The sequence below is a fragment of the Pelodiscus sinensis genome, chromosome 19 (genome assembly GCF_052426305.1).
Source record: "Pelodiscus sinensis isolate ZL-2025 chromosome 19, ASM5242630v1, whole genome shotgun sequence".
NCBI lineage: Eukaryota > Metazoa > Chordata > Testudines > Trionychidae > Pelodiscus > Pelodiscus sinensis.
In genome coordinates, this window is record NC_143070.1 from 16,122,651 (window position 1) to 16,138,808 (window position 16,158).

Below are 16,158 nucleotides of genomic sequence, written 5' to 3' on the forward strand. Positions count from 1 at the left end.
CAAGTGGCTGTGAGGGTGCCTGTCCCTTTAAGAAATGGCTGCAGACAGGAACCACAGACATGCAACCCATGGCCCAGATTGTCCACCAGGGCTTCTTCCTGGAGGCCAATATTTTCGAAAAAAAGGCCTCCCCCCGTCCACACTCACTTATTTTCGACGGATCTCCGTCGAAAAAGGCATTCTTCCTCGTGGAATGAGGTTTACCGCCATCGAAAGAAAAGCCGCATTCTTTCGATTTAATTTTGAAAGAACACGGCTGCAGTCTAGACGCAGGTGAAGTTTTTTAGAAAAAAGGCTACTTTTTTCGAAAAACCCCTGAGTCTGGACACAGCCTAAGGTGCCACAGGACTCCTCGCTGCTTTTGCAGATTTAGACTTAACACGGCGAACCCTCTGATATTAAACAATTAGTCTCCTTCCCATTACAAACACCAATGGCTAACAGTTATTCAGTTCCACCCAGATGCTCCTTATTTCAAGGTCCCTGCCAGACTCAGCATTCTATCCTTATCATCCTATGGAGGCGACAGGTGAAGGCAGCGTCTAATTACAGATCTTGTGTTGTCAGGCCACAGACTTAGCCTGACTCTTGCTCTCTTGTTAACAAGACCAAGACGGCTGCACACAAATTCCCTTTTCCCTGCCTCCACGCAGCCCTAGGCCCGGCTCATGTGCGGTTTCCCCCAGACTTGGGCTGGTGGCTGTAGCGGTTTGGCTGTGGACAATACACAAGACAGAGGGGCGTTTAGTACTCCCAACACTGCACACACATTCCCTGTGGCTGTGCCCTCCTCTCTGAATAGTGACCTCCTCTCTGAGCAGTTCATGGCCCGCAGGAGGGGGATGTCCCAAGTGCAAGGCCATGTGTGGCCGGCCCAGCACGCCCTGTGTCACAGGGCCCACAAGGTGGCCAGAGGACTGTGCTGCCTACCCCTGTTCCCCTGCAAACACACACCACGGCCAGAAGTGAACGGCCACAGTGGAGCTCCTCTTCGGTGGCACAGGAGCCATGAGCAGCTTTCCCCTCCCTGGGGTCTGCACACACAGCTGTGGCTCGCTGGGCTACCAAGTGAGAGCAGCTGTATGGCTCTGTGCTGTGTGCTGCACTCCAGCGTGTGTGGGGGGTGGTGCCTGCACCCTTGAGGCGAGCCTTCTGGTAGCTGGCTGTGCCCCGTACCACCTGGGGATAGGGCTCGTGTGGCCAGTCTGGCAGCAGTCTCCCAGGCATGTAGAGGTGCTGGCTGGTGTGTCCCTGTGCCCCACCCTCCCATTGCACATGGTTGCACGTGCCCACACCGCAGCAGCATGTGCTGGCTTAGCAGCCTGTGCAACGAGTCCCCTGCCCCCTTTGCGGCCAGCTCCCTCCCCTACCCTTTGTGTGTGTGTGTGTACATGTGTGTGCGCGTGCACGTGTGTGTGCCAACATACCTGAGGATCCCTCTCAAACCTCTGTGGAGGACTGGGAGAAGTCCAGGCTGGCAGGAACTGGCTTCAGGGACAGGATGATGGTCCCACTGTCCTGTTTGTTCTCCTCCTCCTCCATCAGGGGCTGGACCTGCCCCGCCGTCTCTTCCGTTTCGGGGACAGACCCTGGGCGCTGGAGGATGGTTTGCTCCAGGCTGAAGTACACCACAATGGAGGGGTAGGAGGGTTCCCCACCAAGGATGTTGTGGAGCAATTTGTCGTACGGGCAGGCATGTAGTCCTGCCTACTGCTCCAGGACTCTGCCTCGGAGATGCACCAATGGGAGCCTGCTGGTTGCTGTGCCAGGTCTGGGAGGTAAAAGGAAGTGGAGCTGCTTGTCAGGGTGTCCTTCCCTAGCACCACACAGCGAGAAGTGGATGGGGGGAGATTAGGAATGACAGTCGCTGGCACTCCATGGTAATCGGTGCTCCAGGAAGTGGCTGGCATTGTGGCCCGATATAAAATTATGTGTAAATTCTAATTAACCACCTTTAGAGTTGATCAGGATCGGCACAGTATTCAGAGAGACTCATATTGGGAAACTGATGTGCACATGGTTGCAACATTCACAATATAGAAACTCTTGTTTATAGATACAATCTATTATTAGGGTTAGCACGGTCACCACCACTTACATTTCAGAAGACAGGGAATCCACATCCATATTTCCTTACCATATACGTATATTATGTCTATATTAGGTGTTAGCCAAACTTCTCACTCATTATCTTAACCTTCCCCATCACAAGGGGCCATCGTTATGGTCCTTCAAGGACTACCTATTCTCCTCACTATTGCACCTGGGCTGGGGTCCGACTTTCATACCAAGTGCCAATGTCGAGAACATGTTTTATGCATATTCAGTAGGAGATGATTCTAATGATGAACTGTTATTGTCCTACTGTCATTGTATAATTGCTCTTAACTTATTATCATATATGTCAATTGCTTAACAAGGGTCTTTGTGTGTCTCTATTGCAACATGTGTCTGGATTATTCAACTCATCTTGAACCAATTCGTTTTGACTTATATTTACTAATACATCTGCTGCATCTGAGGGCATTTTCCCTACTATCCTATTAGGGTGAAAATTCCAGATCTAAGTTCCCGTGGTTCAGTCATGGGAAACCATGTAGGTAAGACCATGTCTCAACCACAGATGTCTGCTAACCTCTGCTTCTGCAGATGTTGCATATGTCCTGTGGGACAGAGGCTGTACCATCTTGTTATACTGTATATCAGGATCCACTGCACTGCAGGGGAACCTGACCGCACCACCCAGCCTAGAGCTGGGCTGAACTGCACCCATGCTGCTCCTACACCTGATGGCATCTGGAATGCCAGGCAGCACAGTCAGTGCATGGCAACAACAGGGTTGTGGTTGGCTGGGGGGGTTAGGTGAGGCAAGCAACATATGCACACAGACTCCTATATATCAAGATGTCCATATCTCGGAGAGGGCATGGACTTGTATCAAGGTGGGTTAACGCCTAAGCCCTCCCGCAAAGAATTGATTGCTATCGTGTTAGTATTAGCAGCCTTCACAAACTTGGGCAGACATAAGGCCTTGTGTATTCCACCTGAATCCAGACATCAGTCAAGCTAACACAAAGCGCCGACGGGAATACTGAGAACAGTTTTTACAAGATTTCTTGAATTACAGCTTTTGAATATTACCAAATTAATCGCCATTAACACGTATTATTAACATCATAGGAAAGTAACTTGATAGGCTACAGCATGTCCTTTCAGCTACTGGGGGCCGGGGGTCTCCAAAAACTGTGATTGCCTGAAAACACCACTCCTGCAGCTGTCATTGATCACTAATGGGGAAACGTGGCCAGTGGAGGCCGTGGCTCACTGCTTGTAGAGTAGGGGCAGCACCTGGTGCCATGGCTCTACAGGACATCTGATTTGAAGAGTGGTGCCGTGCCCGGGGAGAAGCAAGACTTCTTTACACCACTGGTGAAGCACCAGAACCCATGACAGAGGGCTGCAGTGAGCATGGTGAAGCCTCAGAGAAAGGGCAGAGGAGGGGCAAGGCCTCCAAGAAGGGCTGGGATGAAGAGGGTCATGGGTATTTCAGTTTCAGAAACAGCTGACATTGCACATACATTGGGAAAGTGATCTTGTGGGTGCAAAGGTCGGAGAGCAATCTTATAAGTAGTGTGATGAGGGAGAACACCCACATTTAAAAATATATTTACAGACGGGAGAAGAAAATACCTCTTTGAAGCCTCAGTCTGAACCGGACCTAACAAATTTCCATTCACTGCTGCTGGTGGGAGAAAGTCCTAGAGGAGGCAGGACATTCCTATGGGGAACAATTATTTAGTCTGCAGTGCAAGAAACTGCTACCTCCTCAAAGCCTCAGACCGATTCAGTTGTAGCAAATTCTTGGAGTTGATACCAACAATGACATTTGCTCTTTGGGAGGACTTTTACACAGCCTTTACCTGTCTCTGAAAGCATTCGTAAGTGCACTTGTCTTATTTGTTTAGAGCAGTGTGTCTCAAACAGTGGTAGGAGTTGAAACACATCGGGGGAGGAGAGGTGGAGGATTTCAGCACAACTGAAATTTTGAGAACTTGAATTTGTGTTTTCAATTTTACAGCATTTTATCATTTTTGTCATTTTTACATGAAATAATGTCATCTCCTGACCAGCTATGATTAAGTTGTTTACCAAGGCTGTGTCTAGACTGCATCCCTTTTCCGTAAAAGGGATGCAAATTAGACACATCGCAATTGCAAATGAAGCGGGGATTTAAATCCCCCCCGCTTCATTTGCATAAACATGGCTGCCGCTTCTTTCCGGCTCAGAACTTTCACCTTTTACAAAAGTCCTCCAGGGTCACACAGACTGGGGTGTGTGAGGCTAGAGAGGCTGGTGTCAGGGGCACAGTTGGAGCCTGGTTTTTGTGTCACTCACCCAGATCCAGGGTCGGATTCTCTCCCCAGGGAGGGAGCCCGGCGGGAAAGTGAAGATCGGAGCCTCAGTAGCAGCATCGATAAATGTCACCTGCCCCCGGTCACAGTCCAGACAAACCCCGATCCTGCTGGGGGGGCTCAAGGGCAGGCAGGTCTCAGGGTCAGTGAGAGCCCAGAATTGATCCCACCACTACCCCACAGCCCAGATCCCGCCCTTGGGGCTCAGGCTGATCCCTCCCTTCCTGCACACAGACTCTCTGGCCACCCCCACAGCCCAGTATCGCCCACCCCCCACCTCCACCTCCCAGCAATGTCGCCCCGAGGTGAAGTCCTCACAGCCCAGCACACAGGCCCAAGTGTCAAATCTCTCTGGGGTGTCGGGCCGTGGCTGCCGTGTCCCTGCCCATCTCACACATTTCCCATCCTCCGACAGGACGAGTGCGGGATGCTCCGTGTCTGGATCCAGAGTCACATTGGCTGGGGGAGAATCAGAGCGTGAGGGGCAGAGCTCGGCCCTGGGGGGTCGATGGCGTCAGGGACAGAATCTGCCCCAGCTGGGCAGTGACTCAGGGACTCTCCTGCCTCCAGGGGCGCCCGGCTCTGAGTGGGGAGCAGCCCTGAGGTCTCGGCCCAGGCCAAGGGGCAGCTCACTCCCCGGCAGGGAGGGGCCGTGGCAGAGAGAAGGGATCAGAGGGGCCCTGACACTGGGAATCTGCCCCCCTCTCCCTGGGCCGGGGACAAGCGACTCTGGGCCGGGGACCCCAGATGGAAACTGCCTGGTCAGGGCTGGCTGAATCCAGGCCCTGCCCTTGGCTGGGCCCCTCCCCATTGAAATGTCCCTGGGTCCCAGCTGCCTCTGGGCAGGGTTTGTGATTCCCCCTGTGACACATCTCCGGGGGATGCCAGAGGGGCTGAGAGCACTGGGGGAGCCCTGGGGATAGGGGGCTCTGGGCAGGGGGTTAGGCTTTAGGCTGGGCCTCTGGGCTTTGGTGGGTCTCAGGAGGAGGAGTTTGGGGGCAGGAGGTGGCCTCTGGGCTGGAGGAGGCTCGGGAGGGGCCGTTTGTGGGGCTCAGAGGGGGGCATGAGGCCCAAGACAGCTCACCTGGTCTGTGCCCTCTTAGGGTTTTCTCCAGTGCGGCCGGCAGAGAGTCTGGGGGGAGGAGAGAGGGAGATTCAGGTTTGCATGGGGAGCACAGAGCTGGGTTGTCATGTGACAGACACACTCAGGCCTCATTCACTTCCAGTCTTTTGTCAGTGCCTAGGCCCAGGCCCTGCAGAGCCTTTGGCATCAAAGCCGCTTTCAGCACCTTGGTCCCTTGGTGCTAACGGGAGGTTCAGAGAGTGTGAGATCCTGGCTCTCGCTGGGAGCTGTTTATCCCTGGGGAAACTGAGGCAGGGGAGGTGGGCTCCATGGGCCAGATTCACCCTGTGCCGGCAGAGCAGGGCGGGGAGGCCACTTGTGACCCGCTGCTCAGTGGCTGCCAGGGTTGGGGCTGGGCTTGGCTCAATCTCAGGCAGAGTCTCATCCCGGTTACAATGGCCCCGGGTGTCTGGACCAGGGAGCAGAGAGCCAGGGGCCCAGGGTTACACGGCCCATGTCCCTCTGTCCCTCCCCGCCCCCACTGAATCAGGCCACCGAATCCCCCACCGTCTCTGCCGGGACCCTCAGGCACACGCATCTGCTGTGGTTTAAAACTCAGTCCCTGCGGCTCTGGGCTCTGCAGCGAGGGGGGCTTCATGTGATCTCCCCACCCCCAGCCCAATCCTCAGCTCCGATTGGCTGGAAACAACTGGCCAATAGGAACTGAGAGATTGGCCTGTGGAAGGGGGGCAGCACAAGCCTCTTCCCCCTCCCAGAGCTGAGAGCCACATGGAGGGAGCAGCCTGCAATTTTAGTGATGTGGGGCTGCAGCAGGCAGGGAGCCCAACTTGCCTTGGGGGATGTTGCAGGGCAGCTGGCTGGGAGTTACTTAGGTAAGTGCCTCCCAGCCAAAGCCTGCCTCTGGCACCCCAGCCCCTCCTGCATCCCAACTGAATTCCCTAGGTCACCCTCCAAGCCCTCTGTAACCCCTGCCCCAGGTCACAGCTCCCTCCCTGACCCTGCACCTCAATTCCCAGACCCAGGTCACCACCCCAAACTCCCTGTCAGACCCCACCCCATCTCCTGCACCCCAGTCCCTTACCCTGAGTGTCCTTCTGCACCCAACCTCCAACCTAGATCCTGCATCCCCACCACAGCAAAGTGTTGCCCTTGGCCACTTTCCAAAATCTTGGATGGGCCCCACCAATAATTACTGTCCCCCTCACCCCCATTGATGGTGATTGGCTTGGATTGAGCCTGGCAAGCCGTGTGCTGGCCATAAGGGAAATGTTTCCTACAGGGACCTTGCTCTTAAAGTGCCACATTCCTGAGTTGCTCTGCAGGACACAGGTGTGTTGCCCACACAAGGTGCTTGCAGACAGACACCCAGAGTGACCTGCCCATGCCAGGGAGCCACGTCCAGAACCCCCTGTGGAAAAATGACCCCTGCACATCAGAAAAGACTCTTAGACTCATAGACTCGTAGGCTGTGTCTACACTGGCACCTTTTTCCGGAAATGCTTAAAACGGAACAGTTTTCCATTATAAGTATTTCCGGAAAAAGAGCGTCTACATTGGCAGGATGCTTTTCCGGAAAAGCCCTTTTTCTGGAAAAGCGTCCGTGGCCAATGTAGGCGCGCTTTTCCGGAAAAAAGCCCCAATCGTCATTTTCGCGATCGGGGCTTTTTTGCAGAAAAGACTACTGGGCTGTCTACACTGGCCCTTTTCAAGAACAGTTTTCCGGAAAAAGGACTTTTGCCCGAAAGGGAGCAGCATAGTTTTTCCAGAAAAGCAGCTGATTTCTTACAGTAAATCGTCACTGCTTTTCCGGAAATTCAAGGGGCCAGTGTAGACAGCTCGCAGCTTATTCCAGAAAAGCAGCCGCTTTTCTGGAATAAGTGGCCCAGTGTAGACACAGCCATAGACTTTAAGGTCAGAAGGGACCATTATGATCATCTAGTCTGACCCCCTGCACAATACAAGCCACAGAATCTCACCCACCCCTCCTAGAATAATCCTCTCACCTATATTTCAGTTATTGAAGCCTTCAAATACTTTGAAGACCACAAGATGCAGAGAATCCTCTAGCTGTGATCTGTACCCCATGCTACAGAGGAAGGCGAAAAACCTCCAGGGTCTCTGCCAATCTACCCTTGGAGGAAAATTCCTTCCCGACCCCAAATATGGCGATCAGCTAAACCCTGAGCATGTGGGCAAGACTCACCAGCCAGACACCCAGAAAGTTCTCTATAGTAATTCCTATCATCCCTCCATTGACCTATTTCCCACTGATAATGAATGGTCAATTAGTTACCAAGATCATGTTATTTCATCAAACCATCCCCTTCATAAACCCATCTAGTTTAATCTTGAAACCAGATAGATCTTTTGCCCCCACTACTTCCCTTGGAAGGCCGTTCCAGAACCTCACTCCTCTAATGGTTAGAAACCTTCGTCTAATCTCAAATCTAAACTTCCTACTATCCAGCTTATATCTATTTGTTCTTGTGTCCACATTGGTATTAAGCTTAAATAATTCCTCTCCCTCCCTGGTATTTATCCCAGGGAGTAACTTCCAAAAGAGAGTAACTTCCAAATTGCTTGGAGAAGCAAAAATCCTCCAGGTATTAGAGGTTCCTGTGTGAGCCGTGTACAAGTCACACACGGTACTGACTGTCCCCAACACAAAGGGGATTGGAACAGAACTCATCCGGGTATAATCTGGATGGTTATAACAGGTCAGATACGGTCAGTGGTACTCCTACTATCTCAGGAGAAATGCACCATGACCTGCCTGTGCCCCAGGAGAAGGGAAGTGGGCATGTTTCTCTCTGTCTCTGTCTGTTGTTTCTCACTGTGACAGTCACTGTCATTGCAAAGGCTGCTTCTGAACAAACAAGGGTTTGAATTAATCAACCTGAGTGTCTTGGAACCCAAGTCTGGGCCACTCACCCCCCAATTACATGGAAGCCTCATCTAATAATGAACCAATTGACCAGCATGATTCTCCTTCCATGGTCTCACTTTCCCCTGCTCCATTCCCCCAGGTACCTTTGAACTCCCTCGGACTCTCCGACAGCGCAGTCACTTTCTGGGAGAAACCATGGACTTGTTCTTCCAGTTCAGGAGCCATCTCCTCTGGCTGCTGGGCCTGCCCCTCCTCACACCTGGGGAGAAACAACGTCCCCTGGTGACCCTGCAGTGGTTCCCAGCCTTGGGACCCCTTTTCAATCTATGAAAATTTCACAGACCCCCCCTCCCTGGGGACAAAAAAAGAAAAGGAAAAGAAAAAGAAGCATTGGGTTCACCGTCACGAGCCCAATCCTTACTTTTGGACTTTCCTCAGATCCCCTGCAGTACCATCATGGACCACAAAGGGTCTAGAGTTTCCAGATACTTTCACAAAAACCCTACCCCTCACGTGGTGGGTGCAAAAAAACCCCACAACCACTACCCAAAAAAGCATCACTGCACCTTCAAGTCCCCAGGCTCCCTGCTCTCCGCGCCCCCACCAGACGGGGCAGGAGGATAATGGCCCAAGCGCCCTTCCGACCAAGAGAAGCAGAAAATACCGGACATTTTACTGGACAGAGGCCGCAAATACCGGACTGTCTGGACCAATACAAGACACTTGGCAACCCTACAGGGGTCTGTGGCCCACAGGTCGGGAGCTGCTGTGATCCAGCCTTGAGTGACTCAGTTCTTAACTTCTGGTTAGCGAGTATTTGAGTCTCCGCGGCCAACTCACTTCTGGGCCTCCAGGCGCTGAGGGACGGGAGGTTCTCAGGGGAAGGGCTGTAGGAATCTGCCCACTAGGGACTAGACTGAGACCCCAGCTCATCCAACACAGGTCTCCAAACAGCCCTTGGGCGGGAAAGACCCTGGATCCCTGCTGCCCCGGGCTAAATGGTGCCCAGTGCCCAGCAGGGACAGGCCCACATCCCACCCCTCAGTCCTGGGGCAGCCAGTCCCCAGGGCGGTGACATGGTAAAATATACCACAGGCCAGTCTGCACCTTTCCCTGGGTAACTGCAGAGTCGTCTCTAAAGGGGCGAGGGCCTCAGGGTTAAATGGGTCAGAGATTTGAATCCCAAATGTGACCTTCCCGCACGTTCTGCTGTGGAGCCCTGGGGAGAGGCAGCGACAACTTCACTGCCAAGTGTTTCCCCAGCACTGTGAGGTGTGAGGGGGTGAGAGCCACCAACCTGCTCAAGGTGCTTCTGATGTCCTGGAGAGAGAGAGAGAGAAGAGAGAGAGAGAGAGAGAGAGAGAGAGAGAGAGAGAGAGAGAGAGAGAGAGTTTCAGTCCCACCTGACACGCACTGTGAATTCCAAGGGAGGGATTTGGCGAGTGAGGGGGAACTAGGCTTTGCCTGGCCCCAGGGCCATGGATCCCTGAGCGAATGGGGCTTTGCCATCTCTAGTCTCTCTGTGCCTGTGGGTCTGCACAAAACAACAATTCCCATGCCAGGAGGGCGTACACGGAGCTGCCCTGTGACCTCTGACTCCTGTGCCCACCTGTTAGGGGCTGTCCTGTCTCTGCGGTGGGATCTGGGGAATTTCCCCCTCAGTCTCACCTGCAGGAATTCACTCGCTGGCTTCTGACACTTCCCCTCCAGCTCCCGGATCTGCTCACTGAGACGGGAAATCTGCTCTGAGAGTTTGGTGACAGTGTCAGTCTGGAGCCTCCCAATCGCCTCATCCAGCTTCTGCAGCTGGGCCAGCAGGAGTCGCTCTTGTTCCTCCAGGAACTGCCGAGATGCTGAAACTCGGCCACAAGCTTCTGCCGCTCGACTTGTGTCTGTTTCTGGAAGAAGAACATCACCACCACCACTAGGGGGACATGGATAGAGCCTGGGGCCCTTTACAGAGGACAGAATGTGCAGGGGGAGAATCTCTTTGCAAATTCTAAGTCACCGGACAGTGAACAGTCTGTCTCCTAGAAAGAGAATTTTCTCACGTCTTCCCATTTGGTCCCAGAATCTCATAAAGGACGTTTCCATGTCTGACGTGCTTTGGATCGTGAGTGGCTCATGGCCCCAGCGATGCTGATCCAAAGCAGCCGGGAGCAGGACTCAGCACTAGCCCTCGGTGACATTTTCCACATTACATTTTTTTTCAGGGAAAATGCAGATTTGTCACCAAAGAAACATTTCATGAATCACTGGCAATGTCACCGGTTATTGTGCTGCAGAAAGAAATACATGACAAATCAAAACTTATTTTTGAAACTTTCCTTGTGTTTTCTAAAATTATTTTTAAGGAAATGGTCAAGTTGAAACAAAACATTTTATTTCTGCCAAAAAAAAAATTAATTTGATGAAGCAAAAAATCAAATTTGTGATTTGATAATAATTTTAAAAATAGATATTTTTTTGTTCAACCCATTTTGTTAATACCCTGCCTGCAGAGATCTGGTGTTTGCCCAGCTCTACTCAGAGCCACGCTCGCTGAGACAGGAGGGAAGAAAAAAACAAATGAACCTGTGAGAGAAAAAGCAGGCACCCACTGTGAATGACAGCAATGGAGAAACTGTCAGGGCAGAAAGGGTGTGTTTACACAGCAGCGCTATTACAGAATAGCGGCCCTAATTCCAAAATAACAATGCGAACGTCCACACAGCAATTCCCTTATTTCTAAATAAATTCAAAATAACGGGTAGCTTATTCGGACTCTGTAAGCCTCATTTGACGAGGACTAAAGCCTCTTCTGAAATTGCTATTTCGAAATAGCGGTCGTGTGGGACGCTCCACTGCTGCTACTTCGAAATAGCCCCTCCCCAGGGCCGTTCAGAGTAATTTCTCCCCAGGGTTTCCTGGGGCTGCACATCGAGGTAGCGCATCCACATTAGGGGAGCCTGCCTCAGACTGATTTCGAGGCTTCCCTGTAGTGTGCTATTTTGAAATAAGCTATTTTGGGATGTCTCTTCTGGAACAGCTTATTCCGATGTAAGTGTGCAGGGTAGAGGTACCCAAAGGGACTAAGCCAGGAAGGAGCATAGGGACAGAACTCACCGCATGACAGCCGGGAACAGGGGGCTTTATTTAGTGATTGAAGCTGGAACTCTGAACAGCAAACAGAGATTGCACAAAGGGACTCCTCCGGACATAACTAAACGTCCTGCAAACTGTGGGCAGAGAGAGGCTGGGATCTGACAAATGAACATGTTTCACTGGGGCTTTGGTCTCAGGCTCGGCATTTCCTAATTCCCAATTCGGTGTTTGTTATTATAAATTGTTGCTTATGAAGTGAGTGTAATTAAGATAATTGTAACTAAAAGACTGGAGATGAGTTCACAGAGCGTGTGGCAGTGGTTTCCACCCTGGGGTCTTTGTGCCCCCGGGGCCATGGACCATGTGAGCAAAAGACTTAGACTGGACAGAATTCAGCTGTTCACACAGACAATCGATTTTCAAAGGGGTCACAGAACCTCCCTCTGCCATTTCTAAAGGGGTCCACAAACGCACAAAGGGTGGAAGCGGCTGGTTTAGGGTCCAACCCTAAGGAGGGATTCTGCTAAAGCAATGAATTGTGATTTCTGGGTGCTCATTCCCTTACTGATGAAGAGAAACCATAATCCAGTCTAGGGCCGCTCTTTAATGTCGGATTCGGGATCAACTCCCTGCGGCTCGCTACAAAGGCAGGGAAATAACGCCAGGCACCTACCAGATACATCCGGCTGGTCTTCTTCCTGCTCACTTTCAGTCCCAGCAGCTTTTCTCGCTCTGCTCTCAGAGTCTTCAGCTGGGCCTGGAGCCTTTCCTGGAGACACAGAAACATTTCGGCTACGTCTACACTGGCATGATTTTCCGAAAATGCTTTTAACGAAAAGTTTTCCGTTAAAAGCATTTTCGGAAAAGCACGTCTAGATTGGCAGGATGCTTTTCCACAAAAGCACTTTTTGCGGAAAAGCGTCCGTGGCCAATCTAGACGCCGTTTTCCGCAAAAAAGCCCCAATCGCCAATTTCGCGATCGGGGCTTTTTTGCGGAAAACAGTACTGTGCTGTTTACACTGGCCCTCTTGCGCAAAATATTTGCGCAAGAGGGCTTTTGCCCGAACAGGAGCAGCACGGTATTTCCGCAAGAACACTGACGATCTTACATGAGATCGTCAGTGTTCTTGAGGAAATTCAAACGGCCAGTGTAGACAGCTGGCAAGTTTTTCCGCAAAATCACGATTTTGCGGAAAAACTTGCCAGTCTAGACACAGCCTTCATGTGACTAAGCAAAAAATCAAATGTGAGATTTGCTAATAATTTTAAAATAGATAATTTTTGGTTCGACCCATTTCTGTAATGTCCTGCCAGGGAAGATGTTTAGTTTTTTAGTTTTGTTTCTCTTATTGTCAGTTTCAGAACTATAGGGAGGGGAGCTGGCCCAGCACAGCCACACACTGCTTACGACTGCAGGGCCCGGCAGGTTTATGAGATCAGAGACAGAGTCACAGTAATAGACACTGGAAGTGTTTTCAGAGTGCTTGAAATTCTCGGTCCTTGTTACAGTAGGGAGCTGGGGTCACATACTCAGAGGCTGCATGTGCCAGGGCGGGGGGAGATCGCAGGGGAGGGAGCTGGAGCAGAGGAGGGACACGGCGAGCATCGGGGACCTCCAGAGAGGCCAGGGCGCATAGGGGGGTGGGGAAGGAGAAGAGAGGAGGGACAAAGCCAGGCAGGCACAGGGTGGAAATCTGGCCTGGCAACCACCCGCACTGACCTAGCTCTGGCGATTGCAGGTGTTTGCAAACAACCCTCAGTGCCCCTCCCCAGTTCCCACCCTGGTTCTTTCTTTACCCGCCTGCTGTGGGCCATGTGCATGAGACTGTGGCTGGGGCTAGGAGCTCTCTCTGGCTGGTTCCTCCGTAGGGTGCCCGGCCCCACTGGGCCCCAATAACTCCCTGGGGCCCGGAGAGGCCGGTGCTATAGACACCAGGGCATTCTACTAACTACCAATTATTGCCATTGCCATTAACATCAGCATGGACACATGCTGGGCACAAGGTTCCCCCACTGAATCTGCAGAGATAAATCCCAAAGAGGAATCTGCAGAACTGGGACTCTCTCTATTGCTCAGGAGAGGCGGGTGGGGACAAGGCTGGGCACAGGCTGGCTGGCCCTTTCAAGGGAGGAGCTCTCAGCAGGGTCCCTGTCAGCCAGGCATTTGGGCAGTCAGCCAGGAGAGATACCAGTGGTGCCCAGCTGATTAGCAGCGTGCCCAGTTGCCCACAGCTGGCAGCAGGTGTTTCTATGGGTGGTGCACAGTGACACATGCCTTGGCGCACTGAACAAAATTTATTCCACACCAATATGGCCTATTTTAGAAGGAACATTGGTTGTCAGCCCCGCCTGAGACATAGTCAATTCTCCTCCCCAGGAAGGGACAATGAAGGGCAGGATGAGGGACCCTGGGATCCAACCCGGCGTTGGGTAGGTCAACCAGAGCCCCAGGGAAAGCCAGAGGGAGGAGGCCCCTGGAGCAGGCACAGGAGACCCTGGATCTTGCTCAGGATGATAAGGCCAAACTCCAGATTCAAAGTCCTGAGAGTCCCGGCTGGGAGAGAAGGGCTGTTACTGGCCACAAAAAATGCCACTGTGGGTCTTTTTTGGGAAACTGAGGCAGGGCTAGCCCATGCCACGAGGGGCACTCGGGCGGCAATGACCCCACTGCGGTGCCCTATCACCAGGCCATCCCTGCTTCCTGCAGTCCCACCCCTGATCCTATCGGCTAGATTCCCAGGGCGGGAGCTGCTCTCCAATGCTCCCCTCAGTCCCACGAGGGCAGGGATCGCTGTCGGCATTTCCCTACCTGGAATTCTTCGGCAGCTTCCTCGGCAGGAATTACGGTGTGACCTCGGTGCCCCTTGGATTTGTCACACACCAGGCAGATGGGGATTTTATCCTCTCTGCAGAAGAGTTTGAGAGGCTCCTGGTGTTTCTCACACAGACTCTTTGGGGCTGGTTCCCTCCCTGCCTGCAACTCGAGTTCTCTGGCCATGTCCACGAAACTCCTCAGCTTCCTGTCCGGCCTAAGGTTCCCCTGGGCAAAGGCTCGTCTGCACTGGGGGCAGGAGACGTCTGCGGCGAGTCCCCCCCAGTACTGGGTGATGCAGGCTCGGCAGAAATTGTGATCACAGTCGAGAGACACTGGATCGTCGAAATACTCCAGGCAAATGGGACAGGTCACTTCATCCTGGAGCGTCTTTCCTGTAGTCGCAGCAGCCATGGCTTCTCCTGCAGAGACCAGAGAGTTTAGTTTCACTTTTGTCTGCTGGGAAATGGGCAGGTTGCAATTTAGATCAGTCAGTGCCACCTTTCTGGGTGTGTTCTCCTGCTCTTTTGTTTTTTGGACTCTATGGAGCCTTTACATAAAGTGTGATGAGTCCAGACTGACAGTCACTCCTCCAAAATATCTGCCAGGCCCCAAACTTGGGCCTAAGCACTCAGGGTGCATCTACATCGCACGCTTATTTCGGAATAAGCTGGTCTGGAAGATACATTCCGAAATAAGAGCATCCCCTAATGGGGATGCGCTTCCTCAATGTAGAGCCCCAGGGAGCACTGGGGAGTAATGGTTTTGAATGGTCCTGGGGGGCAGCTATTTTGAAATAGCAGCAGTGGAGCATCCACATGACCAGCATTTGGAAATGGATCTTTCGGAAGAGGCATTAGTTATTGTTGTGTCGGAATAATGGGGTAGGGCAGATGTACCCTAAGTGAGAAAGGGGTAACAAACGACTGAGGGGTTCACTGCCCGACATGGGGATGGGATGGAGCAGCTGGAGAAGGAGGGCGACAGACTCAGCTACCGACTAATTGCCTCTCCCCTACCTGGCTATTAGGCTCCTTATGCCCCAGGTCTCTCTGGTGCCCGTGTAACCCACTGGTGGGGATGTAGCTCATGCTGTTCTCAAGGGTGGGCCGCTCGCTTGTGCTGTGAGGGGTGGGGGTTCTGGTTCCATCCTGGGGGTGCCGGCCCAGAGACCAGCTGTCACCCTTGTGCTTTGCCCCAGTGGCAATGCCTCTCTTCCCTGAAGTCTCCCCAGCTCTCCTGGTGGAGGGGAGGGGAGCTGGCGCTGGGCTCCGGCGCTGTGTGGGGCAGAGGCTAACCACAGTCTCCAGGCCCCAGAGCTCTCAGGCCACTCGCCCAGCCTGGCTTCAGGGGCATCTGGGGCCAGTCAGAGGGGGCCTGGGAGAGTCTGGGGAGCAGCCCCCTTGGACCAGCCCTGGAATCCAGCTGTGGGGAGAAAAAGCAGCAAAGAGGCAGCTGGACCCTCTTCCCGCTGGGTTCTCACTGCCCCTCCTCTTCCCGCACCGCGCAGCCGCAGCCCGTCGGCCACCGGCACAGCCCGGGCAGGAGGCAGGAAAGGGGCCAAGTAGCGAGTCAGGCTGAAGGGGGCAGGCCAAGCTCCTCTTGCCTTGCAGGGGCCCTGCCAACAGCTTCTCTCTTGTGCGCTGCTGCTGAGGAAACCGCCCTGGGAGAGACGCGCAGGCCCTGGGGCCAGGGGGCAGCCGCTGAAGTAGCGGAGTTGGGAGAGTGTGAGGCTGCAGGTCGAAAGGTCCCTGGTCCAGTCCCTGGCTTGGGCAGACGCCTCTGTCCCTGGGGCTGAGCCCTTGGTTGGCTCCTCCATGGAGAGCACAGCTGGGCCTCCTGGAAGGGCCTTGTGTGCCCTGCTGCCCACCTACGGGCC

At 53.1% G+C, this 16,158-nt stretch overlaps 1 pseudogene; it reads right to left on the bottom strand.

The window, feature by feature from the left end:
• Positions 1-4,311: 4,311 nt before the first annotated feature.
• Positions 4,312-14,693, bottom strand: LOC149522216 (zinc finger protein RFP-like; annotated as a pseudogene).
• Between the last annotated feature and the right edge of the window lie 1,465 nt (positions 14,694-16,158).